Source organism: Jatropha curcas, chromosome 10 (assembly GCF_041381405.1).
Source record: "Jatropha curcas cultivar XTBG-Jc1 chromosome 10, XTBG_Jcur_1.0, whole genome shotgun sequence".
NCBI lineage: Eukaryota > Viridiplantae > Streptophyta > Magnoliopsida > Malpighiales > Euphorbiaceae > Jatropha > Jatropha curcas.
In genome coordinates, this window is record NC_143160.1 from 21,867,119 (window position 1) to 21,882,314 (window position 15,196).

The following is a 15,196-nucleotide window of genomic DNA, read 5'->3' on the forward strand; positions in this document are numbered from 1 at the left end:
GATCTGTTTGTACTCAGAACTTGCTCCTCTTTTTTGAAAATGTTTTCAGGTCAACCGGTGATGGTTTCTCAAAGCCGTTGACGCTCCAACATTCAATAGAGCCGATTAAACCAAGCTTTGCACAAGTACAATCTCAATGGTCAATCGGTGATGGTTTCACGAAGCCGTTCGATCTCACCAAGCAGTGATGGTGTATCGCGAAGCTGTTTGGATCATTTTTCTCGATTAGTGATGGTGTATTGCGAAGCTGATCGAGTCAATCCTCTTACTGATTAGTGATGGTATATTGCGAAGCTGATCAGGCCAATCTCAATGACCAAGCAGTGATGGTGTATCGCGAAGCTGTTTAAATCCAAATCTTGATTAGTGATGGTGTATTGCGAAGCTGATCAAGACAATTCTTGTACCAAATCCTCTAAAGCTGACCAAACTGAGCTGAAGAGGTGGAAAACAAAGCCGATCAAACTAAGCTTTGGAATCTTTAATCGAGTCAATGATGGTGTATTTCAAAGTTGACTCCAATCCTGATTAGTGATGGTGTATTTCGAAGCTGATCAAGGACAATCTCAAACACTCTAAAGTCGATTACACCGAGCTGAGGAGAAATCCCTTTTTTAAAATCATCTTGAATGTGGCCAGATGACCGCTGACGCTCAAAACGCCGATGTAGTCCGACTGGAGCCTTCAGGTTTGATATGGATCAACCATCACTCAACCATGGAGCTCAAGGGAGCAAGGAGAACAACATAGGAGATCCATTAGTGTTTCCTAGTGGGCCAATTACAAGAAGTCAAGCAAAGAGATATGGGGCAGCCATATCCTTATATGTTCAAGCCCAAATTACACAAGAGCTTCATGATGTGGCATTTAACAAGTGTTATGTGGAACTTGAAGGCAAACCTAAGCTTCTTACAATGTTGGAGACATGTGCTGTTGGTGTAGCACACTCTAGCCATGCTAATATGTAAGGGATGTGGGCTTGGACGTGTTCTTATTTCTTGTTGCTTGTTTTGGTCTAATTACTATGTAAGGGATATGGGCTTATAGTGTTTGTTTTAAGTTGTTTTGGGCTAATTTTATATGCATGCAATCTGCCCAATATTAAGTTGTCTATTTTGGGTTGGAAATGATTCTATTTTGTGTGTAATAGTTAGGCCCATGTGTTTTGGCCTTAGGGCATCCTAGTTAGATACTCTTCTTTAAATTTAGGGTTGTTGAGGCATATAAATAGCCTCCTTAAGATGTAAAACGAGATTTTTGGCATAATTTGAATCAAAGACAGATTGTTCATGCTCTTGCATGTTCTTCTTAATTAGAGAGATTGTGAGAATTTGCTATCCTCTAATTGCATCAAGAATTAAGGTAAACTTATCAACTCGTTGTGGCATTTATCTTGTTCTTTGCTCGATTATTGGTGTTACCGTTTCCTTATAAACGTGGGGTGCCATAGAGCGTTTTAATCTCGATTATTGGTGTTTCCGTTTCCTTATAAACGTGGGGTGCCATAGAGGCGAACTTATATCTCATTCCTTTGATTCCCGATCCCGGATCCTTATCATTTGGTATCAGTGCCAAATCAAAGTTTTGGGGTAATTTCTGTTATCTTAGTTAGGAATTTGAGTTTTCTTGTTGTTGAATTCCATTGTTGTTTGTCTAAATTCTTGTTTCCATTCTAGATCTGAAAAAAAAAATTCTTTAAATATTGTTCGATCTAGACATTATCTCATTAGATCTTCTTGGATCTAGAATTTTCTTGTTAAATCTTCTTGAATCTAGTTTTCTCTTTGTATCTTCTTATTGTTTGCATCATTTTCTAGTTACCCTTTTGACTAATTCAAGATCTATCTTTGAACATTCTTGTTGTTTGCTTATCTCTTGATAAAAAAAAAAAAAAAATCTGGATCTGAATTGGTTGTTAAAGACATTACCTACCTAAAATTGAATTGGGAGACACAAAAATCATTGTTGGACAAAGTCATTACCTACCTAAAATTGAATTGGGAGACACAGAAGTCATTGTTGGACTAAGTCATTACCTACCTAAATTGAATTGAAATCAAAACAAAACGTTTTCTTCTTGTTCTTTCAAGAACAGATTGTGTTCTTCATAGAACCAAAATATCCTTAGTAGTTAAGCTTGTCAGTTCTACAAGATTAATTGCACCAAGAATTTCAGAGTTGTTTTCAAGAGTACTTGAAGGTAAGTTTCTGATTCTTGTTCTAAATTCCTTGCTTTCTCTCTTCAAGAGTACTTGGGGGTTAAAGGGATTGTCGGGTACTTCCGAGATTGCATGCTTTCCGCTAGATGTTCCTTGTTGATTTGCAAGAGTACTTGTTAATTGGCTAGGGTCGTATCATTTGGTATCAGAGCAAACATGCTTTCCGCTAGATGTTCCTTCTTGTTGTTTGCTTGTTTCTTGATAATAATAAAAAAAAAAAAACAAAAGGGAAATCTGGACATTGCAACCTTAGATCTTACTAATTAGATCATAAAAAAAAAAAGAAAGTCATTGTTAAAGAGAGATAAGTCAAATTGTTGTTAAGGTCATTACCTACTTAAGTTGAATTGGTAGACAAAAAAAAATTGTTGGACAACCTACATACTAAGTCAATATCTACCTAGATTGAAATTGGGAGACACAAACCATCCACTTATACCTTGTTAAGGCCTTACCCTACCTAAATTGGGTCACATTTGTGGGTTAAGTGAGGATACAAGCCAAGCACGTCTGCTACAGTAACTTGCTACAGGAACTCAGAAGCAAACTTGCTACAGTACCTTTAAAAAAAAAAAAAAAATTTTTTTGGGTTTTCTTTGTTTGCTTGCTTTGATTGGGTAGAATTAATTAGGTCCATATTTGGTTTGCTTTGTAGTAAACTAAATTCATACACTATATCCCTAAATTGTCTTTTAAATTCTAGTTTCTATTTCTTGTTTGTGTGCTATCTTTGCTTCATTTATATTGTTAGGGTGTATTTGCTTGTTCCAATCACTCTAATTAATAATCAAGTAGTACATTGTTTTGTTCTTGTGCTACCATTCATTTTGTTTGAGTTTTCTTTCTAGAATTGTGCTTACGTTTCTTTTGTTAAGGTTTATTTTCCTTGTGTTCTAAACGTGCTTTGAGATTGATTGGTTGGCCTAAAATTCTGAAGTACAATTGGAGGATTTGCAAGGAGTGATTGAGGAGTGTAAACACGTGAGGGAGTGCTTTATCACTAACTCAAATCTTTTTCGTGTTTTCTATTCTTGAATACTAACCATGAGTTCAGGCACATCTGGAGATGGTAACGGAGATGGAAATCCAATTAGAGATCCTCAACTAAAGTTGTTCATGGAATCTATCCAAGGACAATTTAGAACCTTCAACAATCTCTTTCAAGACATGAGGGAAGAATTGCAAGAGATGAAGGCTTCACAAAGCTCTAATGCCACTAGAGCCCGTCCCCAAGTTAGAATTCAAACCCATGATAATGAGGAAACTGAAGATACTAATCCTAATAAAATTGATGGAGACTTGGGAGCAATCAAAATGAGGATCCCAGAATTCAATGGCAACAACAATGCTGAAGAATACCTTGAATGGGAGAGAAAGGTAGAACAAATCTTTGAATGCCATAATTATTCCCAGGAGAAGAAATCCCATGTTGCAGCTGTGGAGTTCAAAGGATATGCTATGTTTTGGTGGGAACAATTGCTACTAAAAAGAAAAAGTAGGGGGATGCGACCGGTACCACCATGGGAGATCATGAAGGAATTAATGCACCAAAAGTTTGTCCCTGCTCATTACTTTAGGGATTTACACAACAAACTAGCAAGAATGGTGCAAGGAGGGAGGAGCGTGGAAGAGTACTATAAGGAGATGGAGATTTGCATGGCAAGAGCCAAGATTGAGGAAGATGTCCAAATTACCATGTCACGATTCCTTGGAGGTCTAAATAGCGATATTGCTGATGCTTTGGAGATGTATCGCTATGATACACTAGAAGAGATGGTAGATATGGCCATGAAGCTAGAAAGGCAGAAAAAGGGAGAGTCTACCAACAAATATTCCAACAATACTTTGGGAACCAAATGGTCCAAAGGAGGAGAGAAGAGAGATTTCAAAGGTCCTAGTCTCCAAAGAACGGAATCAGTTTCGAAAGGTAAAGAGGTTGCCCAAACTACATTCAAAGGAAACAAAGGTACTTCTAACTCTATAAACCCTGCTAGAGAAATTAAATGCTTTAAGTGTTTAGGAAAAGGGCATATTGCATCTCAATGTCCTAATAAAAGGGTTATGATTGTTAGGGAAGATGGAAATGTTAGTTCTGAATCCGAATGTAGTGATTGTGATGATATGCCTCATTTGCATGATGTTGATAATGATAATTCAGATGAGGATGAGCATAACTTGTTGTTTGCTGAACGTGGAGAATCTCTAGTTGTTAGGCGAGTTTTGAATATGCATGTTAAGGAGGAGAGCCTTGAACAACGTGAGAACATATTTCACACTAGATGCTTGATACATGGAAAAGTGTGCTTGCTTATTATTAATGGGGGTAGTTGCACTAATGTTGCTAGTGTGAGTATGGTGAATAAGTTGAATTTGGCATGTCTTAAACATCCTAAACCTTATAGATTACAATGGTTGAATGATGGTGGAGAGGTGAAGGTGACGCGCCAGGTGCTTGTGCCATTCTCCATTGGATGGTACAAAGATGAGATTTTGTGTGATGTAGTACCGATGCAGGCAGGCCATCTATTGTTGGGAAGGCCATGGCAATATGATCGAAAGGCACTACATGATGGGTTCTTTAACCGATACTCTTTGGTTCATAAGGGGAAGAAGGTGACTCTTGTTCCATTATCACCTCAAGAAGTGTACACCGATCAGAAGAAAATATTTGAGAGAGAGAGAGAAACTTCAGCTTTGAGGGAAAATGAGAGTGAGACATCCAGTTCGAGAGAACAAAAGAGTATTAAAAGAGAGGTTGAAAAGAAAGAGGCCACAAAAGATACCAAACAGATTATTGGCCCAAAAGTGAGTGAAACACAAAGAGAGGAGAGAAAGAAACACACTTTTTATGCGAGAGCTAGAGAGGTTAAGTGTGCCATAGCCTTGAGGCAACCCCGTGTTGCTTCTTAGGTTCAAGGAAATTTTATTTTCTAACGCTGACACTAATCTTGATGGTTTACCTCCTGTGTTTGTTTCTATGTTACAGGAATTCACTGATGTTTTTCCAGAGGAGCTACCTAGTGGATTACCGCCTTTGAGAGGGATAGAACATCAGATTGATTTCATTCCTGGCTCCACCATTCCAAATCGACCAGCCTATCGAAGCAATCCAACGGAGACAAAGGAGTTGCAGAGGCAAGTTGATGAGCTTATGGAGAAAGGATTGGTGCGAGAGAGCATGAGTCCTTGTGCCGTTCCAGTACTTTTAGTACCCAAAAAGGATGGTACATGGCGAATGTGTATTGACTGCAGGGCGGTCAACAAAATCACTGTAAAGTATAGACACCCTATTCCTAGACTTGATGACATGTTAGATGAGTTGTGTGGGTCTACTTACTTTACAAAGATCAATTTAATGAGTGGTTATCATCAAATTCGAATGCAACCAGGTGATGAATGGAAAACTGCTTTCAAAACTAAGTATGGTTTGTATGAATGGTCAGTTATGCCTTTTGGATTGTCTAATGCACCTAGTACTTTCATGAGGCTTATGAACCATGTTTTACGTGCTTTCTTAGGAAAATTTGTAGTTGTGTACTTTGATGATATACTTGTTTATAGCAAGTCTCTTAATGATCATGTTGGGCATGTTAGGCTAGTATTACAAGCTTTGAGAACTGAACATTGTATGCTAAGCTTAAGAAATGCACATTTTGTATAGATAGACTTGTGTTTCTTGGTTTTGTTGTGAGTGCGCAGGGTATAGAGGTGGATGACGAGAAAGTGAAAGCTATAAAGGAATGGCCGACGCCGAAATCAGCTTCGGATGTACGAAGTTTCCATGGGTTGGCAAGTTTCTACCGACGGTTTGTACAAGATTTCTCTTCAATTGCCGCACCACTCACGGAGGTAATTAAAAAGGAAGTTGGGTTCAAGTGGGGCGAGGAACAACAGAAAGCATTTGACATGCTTAAAGGGAAGTTGACATCCGCTCCAATACTTTCTTTACCTAATTTTGAGAACACCTTTGAAATTGAGTGTGATGCTTCTGGTGTAGGTATTGGAGGAGTGCTGATGCAAGAGAAGAAGCCAATTGCCTATTTCAGTGAGAAGTTGAATGGAGCACAACTCAATTACTCGACCTATGACAAGGAGCTATATGCCTTGGTGAGGACTTTGAACGTATGGCAACACTACTTATTACCTAAGGAGTTTGTCATTCACACTGATCACGAAGCCCTAAAACACTTGAAGGGTCAAGGTAAGCTCAACAAGCGACATGGTAAGTGGGTTGAGTTCATTGAACAATTCCCTTACGTTATTAAATACAAGCATGGAAAGGATAACATTGTTGCTGATGCATTGTCACGGAGACATGCTTTACTTACTACTCTTAGTTCTAAGTTGCTAGGATTCGAGTATGTTAAGGATTTGTATGTGTCTTATTCTGATTTTGGCAATGTGTATTTGGCATGTGAACATGGAGCATTTGACAAATTTTATCGACATGAAGGATATTTGTTTAAGGGCAGTAAACTTTGTGTTCCTAAATGCTCTATGCGTGATTTGCTTGTACTTGAGTCTCATTGTGGGGGATTGATGGGACATTTTGGGGTACATAAGACTTATGACATGTTGAATGAACATTTTTATTGGCCTCATATGCGTAAAGATGTCGAGAAAGTTTGTGATTCTTGTCTTACTTGTAAACAGGCCAAGTCTAAGTCTATGCCTCATGGCTTGTATATGCCTTTACCAGTTCCTAGTTCACCTTGGGTTGATATATCTATGGATTTTGTACTTGGATTACCTAGGACTAGGCATGGTAGAGACAGTAAATTTGTAGTGGTTGATAGGTTCAGCAAAATGGCTCATTTCATTCCTTGTCATAAAACTGATGATGCTATTCATGTTGCTGAATTGTTCTTTAGGAGGTGGTACGATTACATGGAGTTCCACGGACTATCGTTTCTGATAGGGATGCTAAGTTCCTTTCACATTTTTGGAAGGTTTTGTGGGGTAAGCTAGGTACAAAATTACTTTATTCTACTACTTGTCATCCACAAACAGATGGACAAACTGAAGTTGTGAATAGGACTTTAGGAACTTTACTTCGTGCTATAGTGGGTAAAAATTTGAAAACTTGGGAGGATTGTTTGCCATTTATTGAATTTGCATATAATCGAAGCATACATTCTACTTCAGGTTTTACTCCATTTGAACTTGTTTATGGATTTAACCCACTAACTGTTTTGGATCTTGTTCCTTTACCTTTACATGAGCTCTCTAGTCTAGATGGTGATAAAAAGGCTGAATTGGTGAAGTCTTTACATGAGAAGGCTCGAGCAAATATTGAAAAGAGGAACAAACAGTATGCTGACAAGGCAAACAAAGGAAGGAAGAAGCTGGTGTTTGCACCTGGAGATTGGGTTTGGGTGCACCTTCGGAAGGAGAGGTTTCCCAACCAACGAAAGTCTAAGCTAGATGCACGTGGAGATGGTCCATTCCAAGTCTTGGAACGCATCAATGACAACGCCTACAAGATAGACTTACCAGGTGAGTATGGTGTTTCCGCTACCTTTAACGTTAGTGATTTGTCTCCTTTTGACATGGATGCAGATTTGAGGACAAATCTTTTTGAGGAAGGGGGGAATGATATGGATCGACCATCACTCAACCATGGAGCTCAAGGGAGCAAGGAGAACAACATAGGAGATCCATTAGTGTTTCCTAGTGGGCCAATTACAAGAAGTCAAGCAAAGAGATATGGGGCAGCCATATCCTTATATGTTCAAGCCCAAATTACACAAGAGCTTCATGATGTGGCATTTAACAAGTGTTATGTGGAACTTGAAGGCAAACCTAAGCTTCTTACAATGTTGGAGACATGTGCTGTTGGTGTAGCACACTCTAGCCATGCTAATATGTAAGGGATGTGGGCTTGGACGTGTTCTTATTTCTTGTTGCTTGTTTTGGTCTAATTACTATGTAAGGGATATGGGCTTATAGTGTTTGTTTTAAGTTGTTTTGGGCTAATTTTATATGCATGCAATCTGCCCAATATTAAGTTGTCTATTTTGGGTTGGAAATGATTCTATTTTATGTGTAATAGTTAGTCCCATGTGTTTTGGCCTTAGGGCAGCCTAGTTAGATACTCTTCTTTAAATTTAGGGTTGTTGAGGCATATAAATAGCCTCCTTAAGATGTAAAACAAGATTTTTGGCATAATTTGAATCAAAGACAGATTGTTCATGCTCTTGCATGTTCTTCTTGATTAGAGAGATTGTGAGAATTTGCTATCCTCTAATTGCATCAAGAATTAAGGTAAACTTATCAACTCGTTGTGGCGTTTATCTTGTTCTTTGCTCGATTATTGGTGTTACCGTTTCCTTATAAACGTGGGGTGCCATAGAGCGTTTTAATCTCGATTATTGGTGTTTCCGTTTCCTTATAAACGTGGGGTGCCATAGAGGCGAACTTATATCTCATTCCTTTGATTCCCGATCCCGGATCCTTATCAAGGTTAATGGAACCTTGAACGTGGCCAGATGACCACTGACGCTCAAAACGCCGATGTAATCCGACTGGAGCCTTCAGGTTAATGGAACCTTGAACGTGACCAGATGACTGCTGATGCTTAGAACGCTGATGTAGTTTGATTGGAGCCTTCGGGTTAATGGAACCTTGGACATGACCAGATGACTGCCGATGCTTAGAACGCTGATGTAGTCCGACTGGAGCCTTCAGGTTAATGGAACCTTGGACGTGACCAGATGACTGCCGATGCTTAGAACGCTGATGTAGTCCGACTGGAGCCTTCACGTAAATTCAAATTTTTCAAGCCAACCAAATTTCAAAGTTTACAATTATTAATGCATGGGGTAATGTGATGTCCCAACATTTTTCTAACAAAAGGCAAGGTCTGTTTGTACACAGATATTGCTCTTTTTCTTATGAACAATTTTTCAGGCCAACCGTTGACGGTTTCTCGAAACCGATAGGTCCTACTGAGCAGTGATGGTGTATTGCGAAGCTGTTCAGATCATTTTTCTCGATTAGTGATGGTGTATTGCGAAGTTGATCGAGTCAATTCTCTTACTGATTAGTGATGGTGTATTGCGAAGCTGATCAAGACAATTTCATCCTCTAAACAGTGATGGTGTATTACGAAGCTGTTTGAACTCTTTTCCCGGTCAATGATGGTGAATTGCGAAGTTGACTAGGGCAAAACCTTTCGAGCCGATCAAACCGAGCCTCAAATGGTATCTTCATCAAATCAAATTTTGGATATCATTACTGATTCGACTGGAGCCGACGAAAGCCGATCAAACCGAGCTGAGAAGGTGGCCAGATGATCAAATCAACCCAAAACCTTTCGAGCCGATCAAACCGAGCCTCAAATGGTATCTTCATCAAACCAAATTTTGGATATCATTACTGATCCGACTGGAGCCGACAAAAGCCGATCAAACCGAGCTGAGGAGGTGGCCAGATGATCAAATCAACCCAAAACCTTTCGAGCCGATCAAACCGAGCCTCAAAGGTATCTTCATCAAATCAAATTTTGGATATCATTACTGATCCGACTGGAGCCGACAAAAGCCAATCAAACCGAGCTGAGGAGGTGGCCAGATGATCAAATCAACTCAACATCTTTCGAGCCGATCAAACCGAGCTTCGAGGATGATTGCCAGACTGAAGGCACATCAATGGACCACTTTAACATTAATCGTTTATACAATTAATGATAAAGTGGGGGGGGGGGGCAAACTGTTGACGCGTGTTTTTATGCCCCCGCCTGATTCGATGAGGATACGAGGATACAGATTGTCTTAATGGTATCTAGAAGTCTTTTAATCCAAGGATTTAAATTAAATCAATTTTCAGTTTCTGGCTGGGTAAGAGTTGCGTCACGCAGCTACAGTAGCGTCATGCAGCTACAGTAGCGCACGCAGCTACAGTAGCATCGCGCAGCTACAGTAGCGTCAGCATAGCAGCTACAGCTACAATTGCGTCACGCAGCTACAGTAGCATGACGCAGCTATGCTCTGACCTACTTCTATAAATAGATCTTTTTCTCACAATTTTGGGGACTTCACAATTTTCTCACAATACTCTGCGGCCACATTTTCCTCCAAACACTCTTGTGAGTGGATTTGAAGGAAAATTGCTATTAGATATCAATTCTAGGTGAATCAAATCACAAAAAAGAGAGAAAAAAAATCAAAAGATAAAAAAGAGCATTTATATCCTTGGAAACAAAGCTTCTGGCAGATCTTAAACATCATTTGTTAAGACATTTGATCCATTTACAATCCTCAATCTGAGGATTAGGTGATTTCTTTAACATTCTTTGTAATTTTTATATATTTTTGTGGTTTTAGTAATTTAAGCTATTTTTGTGGTTTTAGTAATTTAAGCTTCTTTAAATTATATTCTGTTCATATTTGGCCATTTTATATGTCCTTAAATCACATTTAAATAAAAAATGATCTAAATAAAGCGTTTGAAAATGATTCTGGACCAGAACAACTGCGTCACGCAACTGTTCATCCAAGAATAGCTGCGTCACGCAACTGTTCATCACTGTTCATCGCTATTCATCACTATTCATCACTGTTCATCCAAGAACAGCTGCGTCACGCAACTGTTCATCCGATTTCCAGAAATAATAATAATAATAATAATAATAATAATAATAATAATAAATTTTACACATAAATAAAGTTTAATTTCTTCAATAAATCTGAAAATGTCCAGCTATGAACAGATCACAGTTTAATTAAGCTTAGAATACTAAAATGTGATTTTATGTGTTTATTTGTATGAATTTTACAATTTTTGTTTAAATTAAAAATGAAATTAAATTTGTTGATTTATTAATAATTTGCATGTTTAGGATTAAATAGAAAATAATAATAGAAATGTGATTTTAGTGTTAAATAATAAATATGCATGATTTTGGTTTTGGGTTTATGGGTTGAATTTAAATCGGGTAGAATGTATTTTTAGGTCCGGTTTGTGGCCCGCCTTTAACCATAAGGCAAGAGCGGGTCTTTTATTTATTTGATTCAATTACTTTGGTTTGAATGATTTGTATGAGTATGGATGCAATGAATGGATTTATTTGGGACGATTAACTAATTTTCCACGTAGGAACTCGGTTCGATTTATTCGGGTTGGATTTAATTAAATAAATTGGCTTTCCTAAAATAAATTAGAAATTGTAGGTTAAAAGAGGCCGGTTTTCCGGGCGTCGGCTTCCAACGGGCCGACGTACCTAATTCCCTTACCCAGAATCGTACTTGGTATGCCTGAATAAAAATTGGGTTTTAAATGAAGTCACTTTTTAATTGGAAACGGTCCCATTGCCGAAAAAATGGGTGGCGACTCAAATGTTTTATAAGACCGATTTATCGGCATCGCGTTCCTAAAAGGTTTTGTCACCATTTATTTAAATAAAAATCACATTTCCACATTCAAACAATAAAATTCCAAAAGCAAAAGTTTTCCGAGGTCCTTTTGGGGTTGGGATTTTGGGCGAAAACATATCTGCCCGAAACGGCGAGAATCGCCGGAGAAGAGAAATCGGAGGGCAGCGTCACTTCGAGCATGATTCCTTTCGTTTCCAGCGTCTACTGCGTGAACAGAGACCATAGGTGGGTTCCTATCGTCGAGCACTTGCAGTTTGGGTGCTTGGTTGTCAGAATCTGTGGTCGATGGCCGAAAAACTCAGTGAATAAGGGAGGAGGAGGCTGTCGCACGACTGGAGAAGAAAAAGGAGAAGAGAGGAAGAAAAAAGAAATTATGTCGGTTTCTAGATCATTCCGGTTCGATTCGAATCGGTTTGGTCTGATTCAATGATTTGGCTTGATTTTTGCTCGGTTTGCAAGTTTTCACTTGGTTTTCAGGTTATTCGTGTGGTTTTCGAAAAATCAATTTGAATTTCAGGTCCGGTTCGATTTATTTTGATTAATTTAGTTAGATTCCATAACATTTCTCCATTTTACTCCATAACAATAAAAACAATAATAATAATGATACTTGATTTTTGGATAATTAATTCATATAATAATCACACATATATAAATATATTTTATAATGGATTAGTAACTGGAGTTTTATATTATTTCCTAAAAATTTTTTTTTTTTAAGTGTTCTCACATCAAAGATTCCAATAATATATTTTTGGGCTTGGGCCCAGCTGGCAAATTTGGGCTCGAATCGAGACTGTATTCTATTCGCAACCCACAAAATCAAAATTTCTGATTTTTAATTTAATAAAAATTCAAAGGTTTCAAAAATAAAAATTCGGGGTCTTTCATTTTTGGAGACACGGCCATGGCGTCTGACACAGCCTAGCTGTGTACTTTACTGACTTAGCCATGTTGAACTTTTAACCTTCATTATTTCAACTCAACCTTCTTTGATGCAAATTTTGGCTATTTTCCTGCTAAAAACCCTTCAAACCAAGTTTATCAAGAAACAAGGAAACTTAATTAAAAACATAAATAAATCTAAATGAAAATTAATCAAAGTAATTAAAAATGCTAAAAATCCTAACAAAAATTAAACTAAAAATACTATAAAAATAAGACTATCAAAATTCTCTAAACTTAAACCATTGCTTGTCCTTAAGCAATGAAACTAAAAATAAAACAAGAACAAAAACACAAACTAGTCGATCTAACAAAGCTTAGCTTAATATGGTTGGGATAATTATTCACAATCTAAAAAAATATCAATAATTTCCTAACATGAGAATAAACCAAATGCTCTCTAAGCTAATTATTTCCTTGCAAAGATTTAATTTTCAATAAAACGCATTATTCAATTTAAACATGAGTTACTAAGGTCTACAACACTAATACTTAATTAAACTATAACAAATAAAATGTAAATTTCCACAAAAAATATTAACCTTTAATCAAGACGATATAAACTCAACATTCCCATGGGCAAAATTAGTCATTCCTTCTCTACAATTAAAATCCACCAAATTAAAAAGGTCAAAAGGACTTTTGCCAAGGTTGTAATGGAGTTTAGAGGGTATAATTTGGTTAACAAAGAAAAGGGATAAAAAGGATCAACAAAGAGTACAAATAATGTATAGTAACAATATTTAATTATATTAAAACATATATTCTTTCTGTAAAAAGAGTTTTTAATTTTGAGATCTTTAATTAGCCTTAATTGGAGATACTTGGGCAAGGTTTCTTTATAATAGCACTTAAATAATTTCGTCTTCTTTGCTTGAATTCCCCAAACTTGAATGTTTGATTATTTTCATTTTCTTTTCTTTTCATGGGTTTTTCTTTTGAACTCCATTTGCTAGTATAATTAGATACTCTCTTCCTTTGATTTTTGTTTCTATGTCTTAATATAATTTAAAAATTATTTATTATACATTAATGTACTTAAGAGAAGGGTTTTGCAATTTGGTCTAGTGGCTAGGTTTCATAAAGAGTAAACAAGAAAATTTTTTGATATAGGCTTCAAAGGGTTGCAAAAGTCATAATTCAACTTGGGGTTGCCTAAGTTAAAATATGAGTTTGAAATAAAGAATGCCTAAATCATCTCTTCCTAAATGTGAGCATTTAAAAAAATTTTGTCTCAAAGGAATTTCTAATTTGTTCTAGGAATGCCAAGGTTAAATAAATTTTGATCAAAGCATATATATTTATCATAAAAATCTCAAAAATTGATGTTTATGACCTTGACAATAAAAGCTTAAATCAAAGAATTATATTAAGTTAGAAATCAAAATCAAAGCTTAAAAAAAAATAGCTTTCAAAAACCACTCAATTTATCTCAAGTTATTAGATTATGATAATTTTCAAATTTGTTCACAATTAATCCAACCATATTAAGCTAATTCACATAACTAAAGAAAAATAAAATTTTAACCAAAATTTCCTCTTCCTCCAACTTAATCAAGCACATCATTCCCAATGTGCAAAAATTAAAAACTATTCCCCAAACTTAAGAGCATACCCCAATACAAAGTGTAAGCACGATGAAAATTAATGAGCTAGAAACCACTTACCATAATTGTATTGAAAAATACTATAAAATTTAAGGAATAAAAAGGTAAGAAATCCAATGGCTAAAAGCTGAAAGGGAGGAGAAAAACTACATAACAGAATTAAAACAAAATATCCAACAACGAAAAAGAAACAATAAAAAATTGGTTCAAGAAATAGGGAAATCAAAAACAGAAGTAAAGTTTAAGCATTAATTAAACTAAACAAAAGTAACAAGGACAAAGCGAAAACTCAATCTGCAGAAGGTGGAGATCGATGAGGTTACAATATGTGGATGATCGTCTAAAGCTAAGCATTCAAACCCGAGTACTGATTTTACATTGTATCAAGGTGGGAATCAATGCTTCAATAGGAGATGTCAGGGCTAGTAAAACGATCAGACACCATAGTCTCCATCCGTTGCATAAAATCGTCGAACATATCCATCCTTGATAGGATGGGAGCTCACACCTCATTGTTTAAAATGTCGGTATCATCTTGCGACACCGAGCGTGAAGGACCTACACCAGAAAAAGTAGGAGGTATACATCCAATGTTAGCTCCACTCTCATCTCCTTCGACTCTAACCTTAGTTTCCTCATCCAAAGCATCCTCCTTAGGTTGGTCATCAACTCCAGCCAAGCGATAAGTATCTCCATGCCTAACTACCATCCCTATATGGGCCATCACCTCAATGTCTAAATAGGTATTCTTGGCCCCATCAAGTACTACCAAAGGGGTTCTTTCTAGGTTAAACACTCAAAGATACCTCCCAATCCTAGTGACAAAACTCCCCGTCACTATAAAACTGTATACCATAAATGTATATCTTCCAGTTCCTATGAATTAAGGCAAAAGGGAACCAAGGATTTTATTTTATCATCCATCAATATTTTTTTCATTGGTTTATTCTTTGTCTAATTATTCTCCTTTTAATACTTGGTTTGAGATTTTGTAATGGCTGTAAGTCCATAAAGTTGGTTCATGAAAATTGATCACATCTTTTTTTTTAAT

The 15,196-nt window shown here is 36.8% G+C and overlaps 1 pseudogene; it reads right to left on the bottom strand.

Moving 5' to 3' along the window:
- Positions 1 to 14,854, bottom strand: part of LOC149493269 (uncharacterized) — a 42,317-nt pseudogene extending 27,463 nt beyond the window's left edge.
- Between the last annotated feature and the right edge of the window lie 342 nt (positions 14,855 to 15,196).